Source organism: Rhincodon typus, chromosome 12 (assembly GCF_021869965.1).
Source record: "Rhincodon typus isolate 14 chromosome 12, sRhiTyp1.1, whole genome shotgun sequence".
In the NCBI taxonomy this organism is placed as follows: Eukaryota; Metazoa; Chordata; class Chondrichthyes; order Orectolobiformes; family Rhincodontidae; genus Rhincodon; species Rhincodon typus.
The window spans coordinates 1,696,485-1,715,771 of NC_063343.1; the positions used below are offsets into that span (position 1 = coordinate 1,696,485).

The window sequence follows — 19,287 nt, forward strand, 5'->3', positions numbered from 1 at the left end:
CCTCCCCTCCACCCACCCCCAGTTCTAAACAGAACAAATCCTGGACAGTCCACGGCCATTGCTTTAACCCCACTGCGAATTCTGCCAGGTTTTGGTCTAGTTCTCTTTCTCAAAAAAAGTGCGATTGTACAAAGTGAAGACCCACTTCATTATAAGACTGGTAATAAGCCACTGATCACAGATTCTATGATTATGGAATCATAGAATCCTACAGTGTGGAAGCAGGCCATTTGGCCCATCAAGTCTACATAGGCCTGCAAAGAGCATCCCCCCACCCCCCATCCATCCCTGTAACCCTGCATTTCCTGTGGCTAACTCACCCAGTCTGCACATCCCTGGACACTGGGCAATTTAGCATGGCCAATCCACCTAAACTATACATTTTTGGACTTGAAATTGGAGCAAACCCACACAGGCGCTGGGAGATATGTAAACTGCACACAGACTGTTGCCTGAGGATGGAATCAAACCTGGGGCCTGGCGCTGTGCGGCAGCAGTGCTAACCACTGTTCTGTCGTATTATAGGGAGCAGACCATCTCATTCACTTTCAATTCATTCAATCCTAGATCTTTGCGGTTTTTTTTTGCCATATGCTTACTGCTTTACTCCTTAAAATATTTGAAACTGTGTGCCCTGATCATGTTGTCTCCCATCTCGTAGGCTTTGATTTCCTCACTGGGGACCCTATGCCTTGGTGTTCTCTCAGTACCCTATTGCTAGCTGGCCAAATGAGATTAACTGGGATGTTCACTGCACTTGTTCTTACTAAGCTTCATAGAGAAGATAGATTTAAGAATTGTTGAGAGGCCAGGTCAATTTTTACTTCACAAGTAAAATGACTCATTTACTGCAATAATAGTTATACAGCCATGATAATTATGAATGGATCAAATTGAAGCAGGTGCGCTGATGACCTAGGTCTTTGTGTACAGGGCAAATGCCCAGCATTTGAGGATGATCTGAAACATGGCAATATTGTGAACTGTGAGGAGGATAGTGTAGAACATTGACAAGGTGGTGGAATGCCACACATGGTGAATGTAATTTAGTGCAAAATGTGAAATGATCAATTTTTTTCAGGAAGAACAGAGACAAAGGTGCAATTCTGAAGGTACAGGTGCGAAAGGGCCAGGGTATAGTGTGCAAACATTTTTAAGATAAGGTAGGTTGAGAGTAATTAATAAAGCACACAGCATCCAAGGCTTCATTAAGAGAGAATGAAGTTTAAGCAAGTTATATTCATCATACTTGGAATACTGATTCACCCTCAACTGTAGTATTGCATCCAGTTCTGGTTGTTACATTTTAGGAAAGATGCAAAGGTGTTAAAGAGGGTGCAAAAAAAGTCTTGAAATCCAGGAATGAGGACCTTCAATTGTATAGATACACATGAGAATTTGGAACTGTTTTCCTTGAAGTGAAGGTTTGAAAGAAATTTGATGCATTTAAAATCTTATGGGGGTTTGTGGAATCGGGGTTAGGCTAGCAGGGTTGGACAGTGAAGCCGGAGCTGAGGAGGTTGGTGGGTGGAGTATGAGTTGGGCAGGATTGGGGTTAGAGTATGGGTTGTGGTGGGGAAAATGGTGAGAGGTGTGGAATTTGGTTTGGGGTGGAATCTAGAGTGTTTGAAGGGATAGAGTCTGTGTTGGGCAGTGGGACAGAGTTTGGGGTGTGGAGTAGAGTCTAGGTTGGGATATCAGGAAAGATGTCAGAGTTGGGTTGGGTGTTTGGGGAGAGTCAGGATTGGAGGTGGGAGACATTGTGGTTGGGTTGTGGGATTGAGGGCCAACAAGGAGAGTTGGACTAGGGGGAAGTGAAGTCTGGGTGAGGTATCGGGTTGGTTGGAGGAGAGTGGAAAGAGCAGTTAAGTTGTGTAGTTACTTAAGAGTTAGTCATCTTTTAATCTGTTTAGTGTTTTCCTGAATAGCTTTCCAGGCAAGTAAGTCAAATCTTCACAAGTCTTGATTGTAACTGAAAGTCACAAATTCCGGTATAAGATTTTTTTGTGGTGACTTATATAGCTCCTGGGACAAAGACTCTCATTCTGGAAGAGATAGTTACCTTGAGAAAAATTGTATTTTGCTACTTAAGGTACACAACAAAATCTGATTTCTGGTTGGCGCTACAGGGTGGGCACCTGTAAATTGCCCATGCTGGCACATGCTGCTTAACCAAAATGTGATGATTGCATCTGTATGACTGACCATGGGAGATGGGAAAATCTCTTCTGTTACACTGTAATGCAAGGACCCAAGAATCTTGTGCCTTGCCTTAGTATCCACCTCTCTTCTTTTGGGCATTTCCCTTCTGCTTGCTTTCTTATATTTCAAACGTTATTGTAAAATTCTGTGAAGTTTACTTTATTCAGTAATATATTGATTATGGCTTATATCAAAAGAAATTTCTGCATTTCAGAGTGAAGCTTCTGATTTGAGTGTACTTCCCACATTATCAGATAGGGTAGCAATTGCTGTGAAGCTCAGTGTTCTCGATTGTTAAACTTAGCAACTAACAGTTGATAGTTTTGGGACAAATTGCTTCATTTTGTGTGGTAAATGTTTATTATTTTGGACAGAACAAGTAATCCTCGTCAGACTATCTATTGTAGCATGGAGTTCCAGCTTACGTAGCAGGGTAAAGAATACCAAGCATTTCATTTTTATTCGGTAGGGTAAAACCTATACTAATGCAGAGTTTTTTTTTTTTGTTGAGCAGCGCAGAATAAAGGGGTAGGTTTTGTTAAATTGCATGATTGATATGAGTCACATTCTTGGAACTGGAACTTCGTACCTCAGCAATCATATCTGTAGTGGGATATTATTGATTGGTCAGAGTTGCTATTGTCTTGATAGCAATATTCTCCACAGCTGATGATTTATTGGAGTATGATTGTTTTTAGTTTGGTGATTATGTAGAAATATATTTTCATTGTTGGAATGGAATGTTTAACGATGACTAGAGGGGAAGGTAGCTTTGATTCCAGTTTTAAATTAACCAATCCACTGTACAAGCCCTGAATTAGTGGATATAATGATATTGCATATATTTTCTGTCAGCAAATGACACTGTGCTTCAATAAATGAGCAGTAGTTATTATACCAGGCAACATGTGGACTGAGGATGTGGAGTCTACGTTAATATGCAATTAATTTTCCGGCAAAATGGCAGCAGGGTAAGTCGTTCCATTTAGAGCTCCACTCTGCTTGCCAGTTCTCTTTCTCTTTCTTTCTTCCTTTGTCCTTCCCCTTTTTTATTCTCTCTTCTTCTCTCTCCCTCTGTAGTAGTTCTATCTCCCACCCCTGTTAACTACCTACCTAAGGAATCGGGAAGGAGCCAGGTTGTGACCAGGAACGATGTGGCGGGAGCTGTGTCCTGCGGCGACAGTGGATAAAGAGTGGCTTGCCCTCACCAGCCCAATGAGATGGCCCGGAGCAGGACGCTGGCGGAGGCATGACGAGGGCTGGAATGCCCGGAGCGGGATGGCAGCAGTGGAAAGGAAAATTGGACTCTCTTAAGCTATTTCTTTTTATCTTATTGTAAGCTAATGTGAATGGTGCCATGTATGTACGGTGAAGGTATGCACTTTTCACTGTATTTAGTCTTTTTATTTGAACCAGTTCTGATCAAAGATGCACACCTGAAATATTAACATGTCTTTTCTCTTTCCAGTCTTGACTCTCATGCTGTATATATCAACACATCTTGTTTTTACTTCAGATTTTGTGTTTATGTATATTTAAGTATTTTTATATTCATGTTTTTTTGTAACACTGTAGATTGGTCTCTGTTAGAAACTTCAGTGGAGCCAGTTTTGAAGCATATTTGCAATACTATACTACATTTTATCTTGCATCTACAGGCTTAATTCTTTATTCAGAGTGAAGGCAGCAGCCCTGCATGACAGGCTCCAATACAAAGTTGTATTATCCATCTGTATAGTAGTTATCTCAAATATTGCAGCATAATAATGTGTAGGGTACCAGCACAATTTTTAAAAATCATGGTGATGTCACATTATGTAGCTCATTGGTAATCACTTGAAAAGTATTATCAAAGTTGGTGTTCATTGTTCGGTTTTTTTTTTAAAAGAATGTCTTGTTGTTTCCAGTATTTGTAGCGTCAAGATTTATGGGTAAATCAAGAGAGGGATTAGAGTTCCTGCCCCATCCATCACCTGCAAAATTATATATTTCTTCCTAATCCCTTTGCTCATGTCTTGCAAAGTAAAATAAGGTGAATTTTTGTTGTCAAGGTCAGTAATTATTGCCGATCACTGGTTGTCCATGTGAAGGTGGTGATAACCTGCCTTTTTGAACTACTGCTGTCCATCTGGTGTAAGACCATAAGATACAGGAGCAGAATTAGGCCATTCGGCCTATTGAGTCTGCTCCACCATTTGATCAAACTTGTTCTACCACCTTTTCCTCATAACCTTGATCCCTTTAATCCAAAATCTATCCATCTCTGCCTTAAATACAATCAATTACTTGGCCTCCACAGTCTTCTATGGCAGAGTTCCACAGATTCACTACCCTCTCGCTGAAGAAATTTCTCCTCATCTCCGTTCTGAAGAGTTGTACCTTCACTCTGAGGCTGTGTTGTCAGGTCCTAGTCTGTCCTACTGGTGGAAACATCTCTACATTCACTCTATCCGGGTGTCTCAGTAAATATCAATGAGATCCCCCTTATCCTTCTAAAATAACAGTACAGACCCAGAGTCCTCGACTGTTCCTCGTATGACAAACCCTTCATTCCTGGGATCATTCTTGTACACCTCTAGACCCCATCCAATGCCAGCACGTCCTTTCTTAGATAAGGGGCCCAAAGCTGCTCACAATTGTGCACCTGCAGAACTGATAGGAAGGAGGTTTCAGGCTTTTGATCCTGTGACAGTGAATGAACAGTAATATAGTTTCAAGTCAGGATGGTTTGTGGCTTTGTGATGAAATGCTTATGTTGGCATTACCATGTATTTGCTGTCTTGTCCTTCTATTGAGCAGAACTCTTGCACCTTGGCAAGTTGCTGCAGTGCAGTGCACATGGTACACAGTGCTGCTACTATGCATCGGAGGTGAAGGGAGTAAATGTCGTGGTTGGTGTGCCAATCAAAAGGGCCAATGTGTCCTGAATGGTGTTGAGCTACTTGTGTGTTCTTGAAGCTACACTCATTGAAGCAAAAAGAGAGTGTTCCATCATGTTATTGTCTTGTGCCTTGTAGATGGTTGACGGGCTCAAAGAAGTAAGGTGGCGAGGAATTCCCATCTCCAGACCTGTATTTGTAACTGCAGTATTTATATGACCATATCAGTTTCTGGTCAGTGGTCACCCCGAGGATATCGCTGATGGGGGATTCAGTCACGGTAATGCTATTGAATTAGTTAGATTCTTCCCTGTTGAAAATGGTCATTGCTTGGAACTTGTGTGGCATAATGTTACTTGTCACTTATTAACGCAAGTCTAAAGGTGAAAAGGTGATGCTGCATGTGGACACAGACTGCTTCAGTAACTCAGGTTTTGAATGGAACCCAAGTTTCTCCTTTTTCCTTTATTGCTGCTTTTGCTATTTACCTTAAATTTGTGCCCTCACTTGATCTTTTATCAGTGAGAAAGTGTTTGTATTTTTCCCAACTGTGCAGACCCCTCAATTTTAAGCACGTCCATCAAATCTCCTTTCAATGTTCTCCCAAAAAAAACACCAGTATCTCCAATTTATTTATCTATCTCATCCCCGGAACCATTATCAGACTTGATTCTGCATCCTTTCTAATTCCTTTGCGTCTTTGCTGAAGTGTCTGACTCAGACCTGAACACTATTCCAGTTGAGATCAAACCAGTATTCTGTGCAATCTAATAGACTTCCTTGGGTCTATACTCTGTCTCTATTAATAAAGCTGTGGATGATGCAAAGTTTGTTAAACACTCTCTCAACCTGTGCTGTTAGCTTCTGTGACTTGTGCACCAACACCTACGTTCCTCTGCTCCTGCGCACTCTTGTCTCAATGTTCATCCTACCAAAGTGAATCTCTTCACACTTCTCTGCATTCAATTTCATTTGCCACTTGATCTCCAAATTTGTGATACCCTTTTGAAGGAAAATTAGCTGTGGCTCGTTTCTTTAGTCGGTAACATTCTTGCTTCCGAACCACAAGGTATAGTGCCCACGTTCTCGAGGATGGAGTGCGTAAAATGGTTGAATCCCCAGTGTGTTAAGGAGGGAAGCCTGCAGGTGAGGGATTCTCTCATGGCCAGAACTTCCAAGCAAGCATTAAAGCTAGCTTGGTTGCTGGCAGGGAAGGATCATCCCAACATATCCTTCACATATCTGGATTCTCCACAGGATGCCGTGGCAATCTTGAGACAGCTGCAGTGGAGAAGAGGCAATTGTCCAGCACCTTCTGTAATGTGAATTTGCGTATAGAATTTGGGCAAAGATGCAGTGGTTTCTTTGTAAAATATAATCCTGAGAAATTCTAAGGTAGATCCCTGTGCTGCATGAGCTTTTCCCAGGGACGCCCACTACAATAAACATCAGCTGCTGATGAAAGACCCCAGCTTAGTGAAGGACGTTCTTTGGTCTACCTGAAATTTGTTGGTCCTCCATTATAAAGTGCTGTCCATGAGTTTGTGTTGCAAACTGGCACGTTACATGACCTAGGACTACCTGCCAAAGGATGCAGTCAAGTTTGGCACAGCTACTGCAGAAGCTTAATGGAAAAAGCCCACTGTCTAAAGACATCCCCACCATAGTACCCTGGCCTCAACCGGTGTGAAATCCCCAGGATTGTATGCAGAAAAGAATGTTTGACATGAAATATAAATGTATGTTGTAACTATGTAAATGTGGTGAAACACCTGAGTCCCATGTACTACATTGAAAGAAATAAATGTATTACTTTATTTAACATCAAATTTGAACTGTTATGTAATGGTGCCTTTATAACTTCTATAAATAAAGTATATTTTTGAAAAAAAAGTTAGTTGTAGAACATAGTATCCAATGTTTCCGCAGAGATGTACAAGACTTTGTGAAATTGACTTGTGGAGTATGGATTTTTTTTTCCTTCATGGGATATGGGCATTGCTGACTAGGCCAGCACTTATTGTCCATCCTGAATTGCCATGGCTAAGGTGATGGTGAGCTTCCTTCTTGAACACTACGTTGTAGGGAGCCACAGTTCTATTTAAGGAGTTCCAGGACTTTGATCCAGTAACAATGAAGAAATTCAAGGTAGGTCCAAGTCAGAATGATGTGCGGCTTGGAGGAGAACTTGTGGTATTGCCATATTTGCTTCCCTTGTCCTTCACAGTGATAAAACTCAGAGGAGCCGTGGTGAGTTACTGAAGTACATGTTTTAAATGGTACACACTGCTGCCACGGTGTGTCAATGAAGGGAATGAATGTTCAAGGTGGTGGATGGGGCACAGAATCAAGTGGATTGCATGGATGGTCTGTTAGAAGCCGATGTGAATGAGTAGGATAAGCAACAGTGGCATTTCTTTGAAGTAAGGAGTCTTGGGTAAAAGGAAAAGACAATAATACTGTTAAGAGATGGGGGTGAAAGTAAATGGGATAGAAAAGGGAAGGCTAAAGGTTAAGGGAGAAACAGCATGAACAGGGGAAAAGAATCTAAAACACATTAGCAGTTAGTCATTGGTCAGCCAATCTGTGATTGGAGCCATTGTGTCCCTCTTTGAGCTTGTTTCCTTCTCTGGAATCATCTGCCCTGGTGAAGCAATTCCTGTTGGTCCAGTGTTGAGGTCAAAGATGATTTTCTTCAAGTAGGATTTCGGGATACCTTTGAAACATTTCTGTTGGCCACCACGTGTTCTTCGGCCAGTTATGAGTTAGGTGCAAAGCGCGATTTGGGTTTACACCCTTTGTTAAGCAGATATTAAATTAGTTAGAACTTTGAGGCCTCAGCATTTTTCTTTTAACATGTTCTTTGTAGGTGGTATGATCTGCAGTCAAAACCAAACAAAGTGGCAAAGAACAGAGGTCAGCTGCAACTTGCATTTGAGTTCCTACGTAACAACATGACAGCAAGTTCATATGAGCTATTGAAGAGAAGACCTCAGTCTGTGTTTGATAAGTTTAAGGACAAAGTAACTTCCTTAAAGTATGGAATGACTCATGAGATTTTACCATCTGAAAAGCCTAGCACTGTGAGTAAATAACTAACTATCTTCTCCTTGTGATTGCCTCTTCAAGCTGAGGAGAATGGAGTTGGCATTTTAGTGTATTTATGCTTAAAACATGTAATGAAATCCAAAATGCTGAGCAACCTTGAAATTTGGAGGTAGCATTCTTAAAAGGCATCTTGTTCATGGCCATCCTAGAAAAATAGCCATTTGCTACAGCTATTTTATTTATTCTCCACTTGAGGTCTCCTCCTTCAGCTGCAAGAGCTGAATCATGCTTCTCACTACTAGGAAGCCTGATTGGCCTAAACGCGATAAATTTTCAGCAAAACGTTCAGGCCAGATTTTTTTTTCCTGACAGCTAGGGTGTCGGGTAGTGGCCAGAAAATTAAACTGGATGGTACTTTCTCTTCATGGAGGTTGGTCAGGCTTTCGTTTGGCAGCTTGGAGTTATGGATTCTGTTTCCTCTTGTCAATGAGGGGCATGGTTCAAGGCTCCCTGTTTCCGACGGGAGAGCACTGGATGAGTGAGCACAAGTCCAAAAGGCAAAGTGTCACTGTCAGCAGTCTGTTTCAGCCTAGGCACCTGAGAGTACATAAATCATTGAAATTACTAGATTTTATATTGTTCCGAGCCAATGGAAGTTATTCTGGGGCTCCTCTGGCTCCAGGTAAAGTTGTGATTTTTGTTTTTGTTTCTTTACATAATGTTTCCAGTCCACATTTCTGTGGTTTGTATGCAGTTTGTTTGGTTGGGCCAGATAATCCACATCTTTCTACATTTTTGACGACGGTGTCAAATTTGCTGGGGAAAAACAAATCTGCAAGATATCATGGTGTTGGGAATGGTGATAATTTCTGGTCTGTTTTAGAGTTGCACTGGCAACACTAAGTAGAAAATGGTTTGGGAAAGGCTAGATTAAAAGCACTGGTTCTGGGTGGGATGCTCTTTAGAGAGTCAGTGCAGACTTAATGGACTGAATGGCTTCTTTCAAAATTGTAGGGATTCTATGATTCTAATAAATAGTAATTCTTGTTAGGTAGAGAAACCCTGTCCATACTTTCTATCAATCTGTCAGTCAGGAAAATTCGTATGTGTACTTTTGCAACGAAATCAGGAATGATGAGGATTGATTTCCAGCATGCTACCTCAGAGGCATAACACCTGTTGAAAGTCCACAATGACCATTTCGTAAAAAAGACATGCACAGCAGTACCTGGTGTAATTTATTTAACCTACTTGAATATAATGTTATCTTTAAAAGGTATGAGTCTGTCTGTCTTCCTCCTCCTTCCTGTGCCTCCTCAACCCCGGCACCATAAACCTGTTCATTATAATATTTTCCTACTGGGATTGATTAGAGTCAATGTATATTTATAGCATTGAGCACAAAGACCATTTATCATGTTTTATTAGTATGTGAGAATACTAGCGAAAACTAGCAGTAGGATTTATAGGAGAGGTGTAATTTGGTATCTCCCAGCATTCTTGATTATTGATGTAAACAGCCATGAAATCACAAGCCAAATTCTTTCAGTGGGGTTTCTTGCAGAAGAGGGAAAAAAATCATGGACTCTGATAAAATACAATAGAAGTGCAAACAAAATCTCAGCAGTGACCTTTACCCAAGTTCCCACTGGCTCAAACAAGAAGCAGTCTAGAATACGTTTCTAATAATTTCTATCTTATCCCTTAATCTCTAACCAAACAGATTCCTACAGGTAAAAATTATGTTCCCACCCTTCCCAGAATGCAAGCAGTTTTGGGAAGGCAGACCATTATAGTGAAGCTCTCTGTTATAATCCAAATCCCAGTTCTCTATGGACACTGAGATAGATCTTGTCCCAAGTTGCAAGGATGAGTTTGTTTCACTAATCAGGATGGATGCACCAGATTGCTATGCACCTGTATTCATTCAGCAATATTTTAAGGATGGATGAACCTTTTGCTGACACTTTTGAATCAGTTGGCTATTTTGCTTTTCCTCTCCTGTTCCCCAACCTCCAATCTAATCCTATCATTCCTGAATATCATTAATTGAACTAGATATTGTCCCAGTTTAAGTTGCTCACTTTGTGGATGCATATTTGCTCATGGAGGGTGTTAAACTCAATCTGACTTTGAGAGGTTAATTTTCCAGCAGGAAACATTAGATACTCTCAGAACAAATAACCCTGAAGTATTTTCCTCTTGCTAGCCCAGGGATGTGAAATAACTGCACCTCCCCCTTGATTTTTCAGCTTAGATGAGAGAAGTATGGACAGGCCCAAATTAAACCTTGGACCATCTAGATTTTGTGAGCAAGCTATGTACTGCCATTTGTAGCTGAGCCCAAGAAATGGTGTTTGCGTAACTTTGTAAGTTAGCACCAAACTATTGATCAGTCTATAAAAGGAACTGAATAATATAATCTTGTTAATAGAAGATTGCATGAGGAGCTACAAGATTGAAAAGTATTTAGTCAATTTGTTAACTTCTAAGATTCTAAGCTAATTTTGGTGTTTCATTGAATAGAGCCTGAAGCATCACAAAAATGGAAAAATGTCAAAATCGCTCAGTCACGGTAAGGAACCAAATTAAATTCAATCTATAGTTCACTTGTTTGGTCGTGTTGAACAGTGTGCCTCAAAGGAAAGTCCAGATTTTTAGGGTGAATCTAAAGGTAAAACTTTGCTTCTCCCAAAGGTTTGAGGTCAGTTTGAAATTTATAAGGAAAGAGTCCTTGATTACTCATTGTTCCATAATGTGATACCAACGTGGGCCAGTAAATTTGGCCTTACACACACCTGCATAGTGCCCACAGAAATCTGTCATTGGATACATGACTTAATTGTTTTCTTCTTTTCTCGGCAGATAAGTTTTTTTTTAATATTTAAATAAGATCTTTTTGATTAGTTTCCTCATTTACAATGGTGTACTACATTTTGTACTCAGCAACTCATTTTCATTTTAAATGCGAAAGAGATGTTTGATTCTTAAAAAAAAACTTGGTGGTATTATAGTTGCTGAATGGATATTATCCTCTCCTTTGAATATTACAGCTAGTTTACATTTTGCTATTTCTGAAACTTGGCTTGCCATCAGAACATGCATGGGAATAATAATCAGAAAATTATCTGGAAACTCTATCAAAGAGTCATAGAGCTGTACAGCATGGACATAGACCCTTCGGCCAACTCGTTATCCTAAAATAATCTAGTCCCATTTGCCCATATCCCTCTGAACCTATCTTATTCATATACCCATCCATATGCCTTTTAAATGTAATTGTACCAGCCTTCACCAGTTCATTCCATACATGTGCTACCCTCAGCGTGGATAAAGTTTCTCCTTAGGTCCCTTTTAAATCTTTACCTTCTCACTTTAAACCCCTCTATTTTTGGACTGCCCCACCCCGGGGAGAAGACTTTGCCTATTTACCCCATTCATGCCCCTCATGATTTTATAAATCTCTAAGGTCACCCCTCAGCCTCTACACACCAGGGAAAATAGCCCCAGCTTATTCAGCCTCTCCCTATAGCTCAAACCCTCCAACCCTGGCTACATCCTTGTAAATATTTTTCTGAACCCGTTCAAGTTTAACAACATCCTTCCTATAGCAGGCAGACCAGAATTGAATGCAGTGTTCCAAAAGTGACTTAACCAATTTCCTGTACAGCTGCTATGTGACCTCCCATAACTCCCATACTCTGTGCAATGACCGATAAAGGCAAGCATACCAAATGCTGCCTTCACCATCCTGTCTACCTGTGACTCCATTTTCAAGGAGCTACAAACCTGCTCTCCAAGGTCTCTTTGTTCAGCAACATTCCCCAGGACCTTACCCATAAGTGTATAAGTACTGTGCTGCATTATCTTTTAAAAATGCAGCACCTCGCATTTATCTAAATTGAATTCCATCTGCCAATCCTCAGCCCACTGGCCCATCTGATCCAGATCCTGTTGTACTCTGAGGTACCCTTCGCTGTCTGCAAATTTGCTGTCATCTGCAAACTTACTAATCATACCTCCATTTTAAAGCATGAACAAAAAGAGCAAATAGATTTTTTAAAAGATGCAATTACAAACTTTAACTGCAACTGTGAGCAGAATACAGTTTGACCATATTCATCAAGTTAGTTCAGTTGGCTGGACAGCTGGTTTGTGATGCAGAGTAATGCCAACAATCTACATTCAATCCCCATACCAGCTGATGGACTGTTCATCCTGAGATGTAGTGACCCTCAGGTTAAACCACCACCAGTTGTCTCTCAAATGACAGAGCATCCCCATGGTTCAGTAGGACAATGGTGACTTTACTCCTACAAAAGTATTTCATGATTGAAGTGACACAAAATTAAAGAATTATTCCAGGGAGGTCAATACCCATGAGAATTTAATAGCAACCTTTATCGCAGCAACCATATGGACAAGGCTGGTGCATATAAATCACAGAGTCAAAAAGAGTTGTTGCTGTAAGTTCTAGATTCTCATATTAATTCAGTTGCATAAATGTGTCTTTGCTGCAAGGAAACCTACACTGTCACAATTCACTTTTATGTTGCATTACCAGACCTTCTCCTTGCTAACCAGGTAACAATTTTGACTGATGCATTGATCAAATGGCTCCAGTGTTTTTGCTGAGCAATGACTGTAGTTTGCCTAAATTTAACACATTACTGTAGTTTTAAAATGGGTTATTTTTCTTTCTTTGCTATCACTAGTTGCATCTGTGTACTTTGACTCATTCAAAGCAACATTCACAAGCTAATAATTGAAACCTTCGGGACAAGTAGTTTTTTTTTTTAAAAATCTTTGCAAATGATGAAAAGGATGCTTTTAAGTAATCTCTCTGTCCTTGACTATTTGCAGTGTTTGCAGGCTGCAATTATGGCCTGCAATGCCAGGACAAAAAGCAAAATATTAGAAGGCTAGGCCTAAAGTATAGCTGTTTGATAGAGATTGCATTACAGAATATTGAGCATTATGCTTCCCTCTTCAGAGGCACTTCCCTCCTAACCACATCTCCGTCTTTCTGGAAACTGCACATCTGAATTCTCCAATTGGGTTTCCATGTCTGCAATAGTACCCCAATTACTATTATCAACGTAACAAATGACATCAAATGGAATTTTGTTGAGGTCCTGTGCACTGGCTGGTGCCCCACATCACATTTCCATGAGAGGTACGACACTTTTTCAGTGCAGTCTGGCACTTAACGGGGCAGTGTCAGTTTGTCCCAATCAGCCAAATTCCCAGCAGGACAGAAATTCCAACCCTGAGAACTGCTGGACAGTCCAAAACAACTTCCGTATCTATCCTATCAAACCCCTTTAGAATTTTGCAAATTACAATGAGATCACCTGTTCTTAACTTGGATTAGTTGTACTTAGCTTCTCATAGGCCAGCCTCTCAACTCCAGAAACAATCTAGTAAAATGTTGCATGTATCATCTCACGCCAGTGTATTTTGCTTAACAGCTGGAATTTTAAGGTACTGGAGGAGGCAAGTGAAGGTGGGAGGGTCCCATGAAATTTGGTTCCAAGTCTGCTGCAGTTTGCCCTAGTATGGGCATGGCATGGGATAGACAAACAGAAGGCTGGGAGAACACAGCAGGCCAGGCAGCATCTGGAGGAAAGGAGCAGTGAATGTTTCGGGTATTACCTTTCTTCAGGACTGGAGAAAGGTAATAGCAGAAAGGTTGATTGTTGCTTTTCTCCAGATGCTGCCTGGCCTGCTGTGTTCTTCCAGCCTCCTGTTTTTCTAACTCGGATTCCAGCATATACAGTTTTTTTTAGTCTCTAACATGGCATGGCACAGCCCGTTCACGTGACCCATTTGAAGCCTTGAGTTGCCTATTAATGATTGAGTAAAACTTATTTATTCTTGTGCTCCAATCCACTTGCAGTAAAGATCAACTCACCATTTCCCTTTTACTAATTACTTGCTGTACCTGCATGCTGGCTTTCTCTCTGTTGTGAGTGTGCTAACTACCTCCTGAACATTAACATTTATCAATTCACTCATTTAACAAGTATTTTGTTTTTATATTCTTGCTACCAAAGTGAATACTCTACAGCCTTCCCACATTATATTTGATCTGTCATCGTGATGACCACTCACATAACCTATCTATATCTCTTGCAGCACCTCTCTTGTCCTCATAGCTTGCATTTCCACTGATTCTTTATTGTTTGCAACCATACGCGCACAGACTGAGTAATGTCTAAGTCATTAATATAGATTGTAAATAGCAGAGGCTCCAGCACCGAGCCTTGTTCTCCAATAGTCAGGGCCTGTGAACTTGATGCCATTTTATCCCTATTCTTTGTTTCTTGTTAGTTCACCATTTAAAAGGTATATTTTATAGCCTTTTTCTGAAGCCAATTGCCTCAAATTTTCCTATATTGAACAAAACTGTGACAAATGAATTTCAGATAAATTTATTGAGTTAATCTAGAAACATCTGTGCAATTTTGTGTTCCCATCTGCACTGGTTACAATACATTTATTGTTGTCATTGCTAGATTTTGCTGTATGACCTTCAATCCCACCATTCAAGTCCATAAAAAAATATAGTCAGTAGTTGAGGCTGTGTCCCAGGCCCTCCTGGGAAATGACTAGTCATATTCTGCCATTTAAACTACCTGTGTTATAACCCCTAATCTTGTTGTCCTGCTGCTCAACTAATTTTCTAATCCAGTCAATATTTATTTCCAGTCCCATGAGTATTAATAGCCTCTTGTGCCAGACTTTAGCACAGTGTTACTCAAATGTTTTCATCTGTGGGTCACTGAGACAAAGCAAAAGATCTGTGGATCATCTAACAGTTGTAACCCACCCAATTTCACTTGCCACTGCAAACACGTGGCAGAAATAAAAGAAACAATATATATGTTGTTTTTGTTCCTACAGTGTTCTATTTAAGGTTCATCTTTGTAATTGAATATAGTAAGTAATTCATGCCAGAAACACAAGTATTGACATCTCCATATTATAAGGAAAATTAGACAATCCATTTATTTGAAACATTTCTCTTGAGAAACCAATACAGATATTAGATCTGTGTTAATCAAAACAAATCAGTAGGAATGTGGGTCTTGTAAAAGTACATTGTTGCTTGCACTCACTTGTGGTGTGCAAGTGGAAACCAGTTTGGTTGTGTGGCATCACAGGAGTGATTGGAACGAGGGTTCCATCCTGTTCACTTTTTATACTGTCTCAGCTTGCATTTTGTATCTGTCGACGAAACACCTGGAGGACCTTCCATCCATCGCATTTTGAAGGCCACTGCTTTAATGACTGACTTGTGGGAGTCCATATAAATAACATGCATAGATATTTCAACACTGTTTTAGACATCTGTTCAAAAAATGTCACCAATTTCATCAATAATAACCTACTGTTTATAAACTCATGTTGCTTCTCTCTGATCAGTTGAAACATTTGAAAGCATTCAGCCACCTTTACTTATAGATTCTAGTAATTTCCTAACAGCAGGTGTTTAACTTGTCTCTAATTCCTTTGTTTTTTCACCCCCTCCTTTCTTAAAAAGTAAAGTGACATGAAGTTTTCCAATACAAATGAATGGTTCCTAACTCAAGAGAACTTTGTGGATACCTCAACTATAATTTTCGAAAGTTCTCAACCTACTTCTAAACTTTGGGTTGAATATGTATGATCAGCATTGAGGGTTGTCATAGGCCACCAATAAATAGACCACAGTTTCTGCTTACATGTTATGGTAAGTGTTCTTGCAGGGCATCCTTATTTTGGCAGCCTCCTTACTGTTCCACCTCCATCATCTCTGTTCCTATTCCTCTATGATTAGTACACAATACAGTGTTGAAGGCAGCATGCTTTTCCAGGCAAATTGCACATAATTTTTGTGGAGGGCACCTTGGACCACTGTCCAATTAAAGGGTGAAAGCCAAGATTGAAATATTGAAGAACTTTGCAAATGCTAAAATAGTTTTTACCTCCATCTTAATTACAGTAGTCCTTTAATGAACACCAGCCTTTTAATACCTATCCACGCCCTACCTTAATGATCCATATTATCTGATGCAATATGGAGCTCATTGAATAATTGGGAGTCAGACACCCGCAAAGCTAATTCAGCAAATGGACAAAAGTTGAATAGTTCTTAGAATATGTCCAACAAAAGTTCCTGATTTCATCAAGCAAACTGCAATCAGTAATAGGTCTTTTGCTTCTATACATTGAACCTTAGAAAATTGGTTTATTGCTGAGGAAAAAGGAACAAATTGAACTCAGCTTTTAGTAATTTTAAAATAAACATCAGAAATGATGAAATGAGGACTATCTCCATAACATTTTGAATATGAAAAGTATTGGTGGAGGCAGGGTGAGGATAGTGTTTTGTTGTGTGTTTGGGTTTTAGCTCTGTTACTATCCCAGAGAAATGCTGCTGAAGACTAGGAGCCTGCTGCAAGAATCTTATTTTTAGTTTAATCTATATACAGTTTGTTCACACTAACTGAGAGCTTCTGAAATAAAATCAGAAATTGCTGATGAAACTCAGCAGATCTGGTGGCATCTGTGGGGAGTCCAGTGATTTTGCAGAACGGTTCTGACGAAGAAACACCAGATTCAAAACATTAACTCTGCTTTCTCCCCACAAATGTTGCCAGACCTGCTGAGTTTTTCCAGCAAGTGTTTTTTTTTGTTTCAGATCTCCAGCATCTGCAGTCCTTTTATTTTATTACAGCTGAGAGCCTCTGGACCCCTCCAATTCTCTCTTCTAAATCACGTGATCCTGACATCTTTACTACATCATTCATGTACCCTTCTGATGTTACTTGCATTATTCTACATCTCTCTCCAAGTCTTTTATCCCTATTCTATTTGGATTCTGGAATCTCACCCGAAAGTTTCAGATCTCACAGGATCATTCTCTGATGCTTTGACCAACCTCTCTGATCAGGTTCTAATCTTATCCTGAGTTTGAGGGTGTTTTGCATTTTCCTTTGGTCAGTGAGTTCCTCTCCTGGGTGGTTATAGAGATGGGTTTTTTTTTCTTCCATGTCTGAGAAATAGTTTCAATTAATTTCCTGTTCAATAATTTTAATTCATTGCAGATTCTCTATATAATCCCATGCTCTGTTCCTACCATATATGATCTTGATTGTGATGTTTTTGTTTTGATCCTCCCTTCTCTCTTTTGAATTCTTTTTCCATCTTTCTTTCCCAGGCTGCAGCTTTAGTAGGTTTTGTGCCCTTTATCTGTTGTTGACTTTTCAGGCTTGGTTGCCTTTCTGCTTCACTTCAGTCTGTTTCACTCCACTCCTGTTTTGGTCATTCTCGATAATGAGGCAAAGATGAAAGTTGTCGTTTCGATCTCCTGCCCATAAACTCTAGTGATAACACGTTCAGAAATGGTAAGGATTAGTAACTTAATAGTGCAAAATTCAAATCTTCCTTTTTTTTCCAGCATTGCTTTTATTTCCCACACTCCTCACTCAGCTTGTGCTTTGCAAATCATCTCATACCATATTGTCCAGAATCCAGTGTGCTGAGTAGATTTGTTCTGAGTGATTTTTATTACTGTGTAGACACTTCACTTCAATCCACCATGAGTTATAGTCTGTGACTATAATGAAGATCTTCCCTTTGAATCTGAATAAATCAGTTCTCAGGCATTTTTGTGGACTTAATGGAAAAGATAAAGATAATAGTGGTTCTTTGTTCTCTTGGCTGTATATAGTTTGTATATATAGGCTGAACACAGTTAGCAATAATTTCCCTTAGAATGAAAGTCACTATTTTAGTTGTTGCACCCTCTCATGTCACTTCGCAATTCCCAAATGTCCTTGATGAACTATTTGAAGATTCACAAGTTGGTGAGCCCTTGATATTACTATTACTAACCAGTTGCTGAAGACTAGCAAGTTATCATTGATAATGAGGTACTGGTGTGGTATTGGAATATTAGATACATCGTCCGGTCATCCTCCCAGACAGTATTTCCAAATTTAGTTACATTTTTCATCCTGTTCTCGGGCTTCTCATATGTTGCAGATTCCTTTCAGTAGTTGGTGAATTTTTAGTAACTTTTGATGTGTATGGCATCATCCTCGTTGATACAATCTGATTCATCTTGTTCTGTTCCACTCATTGATATCCTCAGGAATGTCTGCCATCATGTGGTACATCCCTGGTATATATTCTCCAGTTGAGTTCCTCACATTCCTTAACCTGGACTGCCGAATTCTGGGTAGCATCTTGGCAATGTCTTGTGTTCAGAAGCATGACCATTGTTTTATAGCTCAGTTTGAATGTAAGCCCATCAAACAATCTGAAATTTTAATACACCCACATTACTGCTGAATCTTCTCTCTTAATTGTGTCTTGGTGATCTAGAGACATTGTAAACTGGTCTACTTTTATTGTCTGTCCCCAATACAGTTGAATATCTATCAATTGTTAATGAAGCCGAAGCCGCCTCTGCCTCCACGCTTACTTCAACCGTGAACCTAACCCTCCCTCTACTGACCCCCTCTCCCGCCTCCAACACACCACCTCCCCCTGGACACCACCCCAAGGCCTCCTACCCTCCCTCGACCTCTTCATCTCCAACTGCCATCGTGACATCAGTCGCCTTAACCACTCCACCCCTCTCACCCACTCCAACCTCTCCCCCACAGAACATGCAGCCCTCTGCTCCAATCTCAATCTCACCGTAAAACCCGCGGACAAGGGAGGCGCAGTTGTAGTATGGCGCACTGACCTCTACATCGCCGAGGCCAGATGCCAACTCTCCGACACCACCTCCTACCGCCCCCTCGATCATGACCCCAGCCCCAAGCACCAAACAATCATCTCCCAAACCATCCACAACCTCATCACCTCAGGTGACCTCCCACCCACAGCCTCCAACCTCATCGTTCCCCAACCCTGCACCGCCCGCTTCTATCTCCCTTCCCAAAATCCACAAACCTGAATGCCCTGGTCGACCCATTGTCTCCGCCTGCTCCTGCCCCACCAAACTTATCTCCAACTATCTGGCTCCATTTTCTCCCCCTTGGTCCAGGAACTCCCTACCTACGTCCGTGACACCACCCACGCCCTCCACCTCCTCCAGAACTTCCAATTCCCCGGTCCCCAACACCTCATCTTTACCATGGACGTCCAGTCCCTCTACACC

General features: G+C 40.6%; 1 long non-coding RNA gene across 2 annotated transcripts in view; it reads left to right on the forward strand.

The window, feature by feature from the left end:
• Positions 1-290: 290 nt before the first annotated feature.
• LOC125484525 overlaps positions 291-19,287 on the forward strand; it is a 23,641-nt gene continuing 4,644 nt past the window's right edge. The window contains exons 1-3 of one of the 2 annotated variants that reach the window (XR_007263349.1): positions 291-3,173; positions 3,283-8,164; positions 10,656-10,704. This is a non-coding gene — a long non-coding RNA (uncharacterized LOC125484525). Of the gene's footprint in view, positions 8,165-10,655; positions 10,705-19,287 lie in introns of both variants that reach the window. The other variant, XR_007263348.1, reaches the window with a different exon arrangement.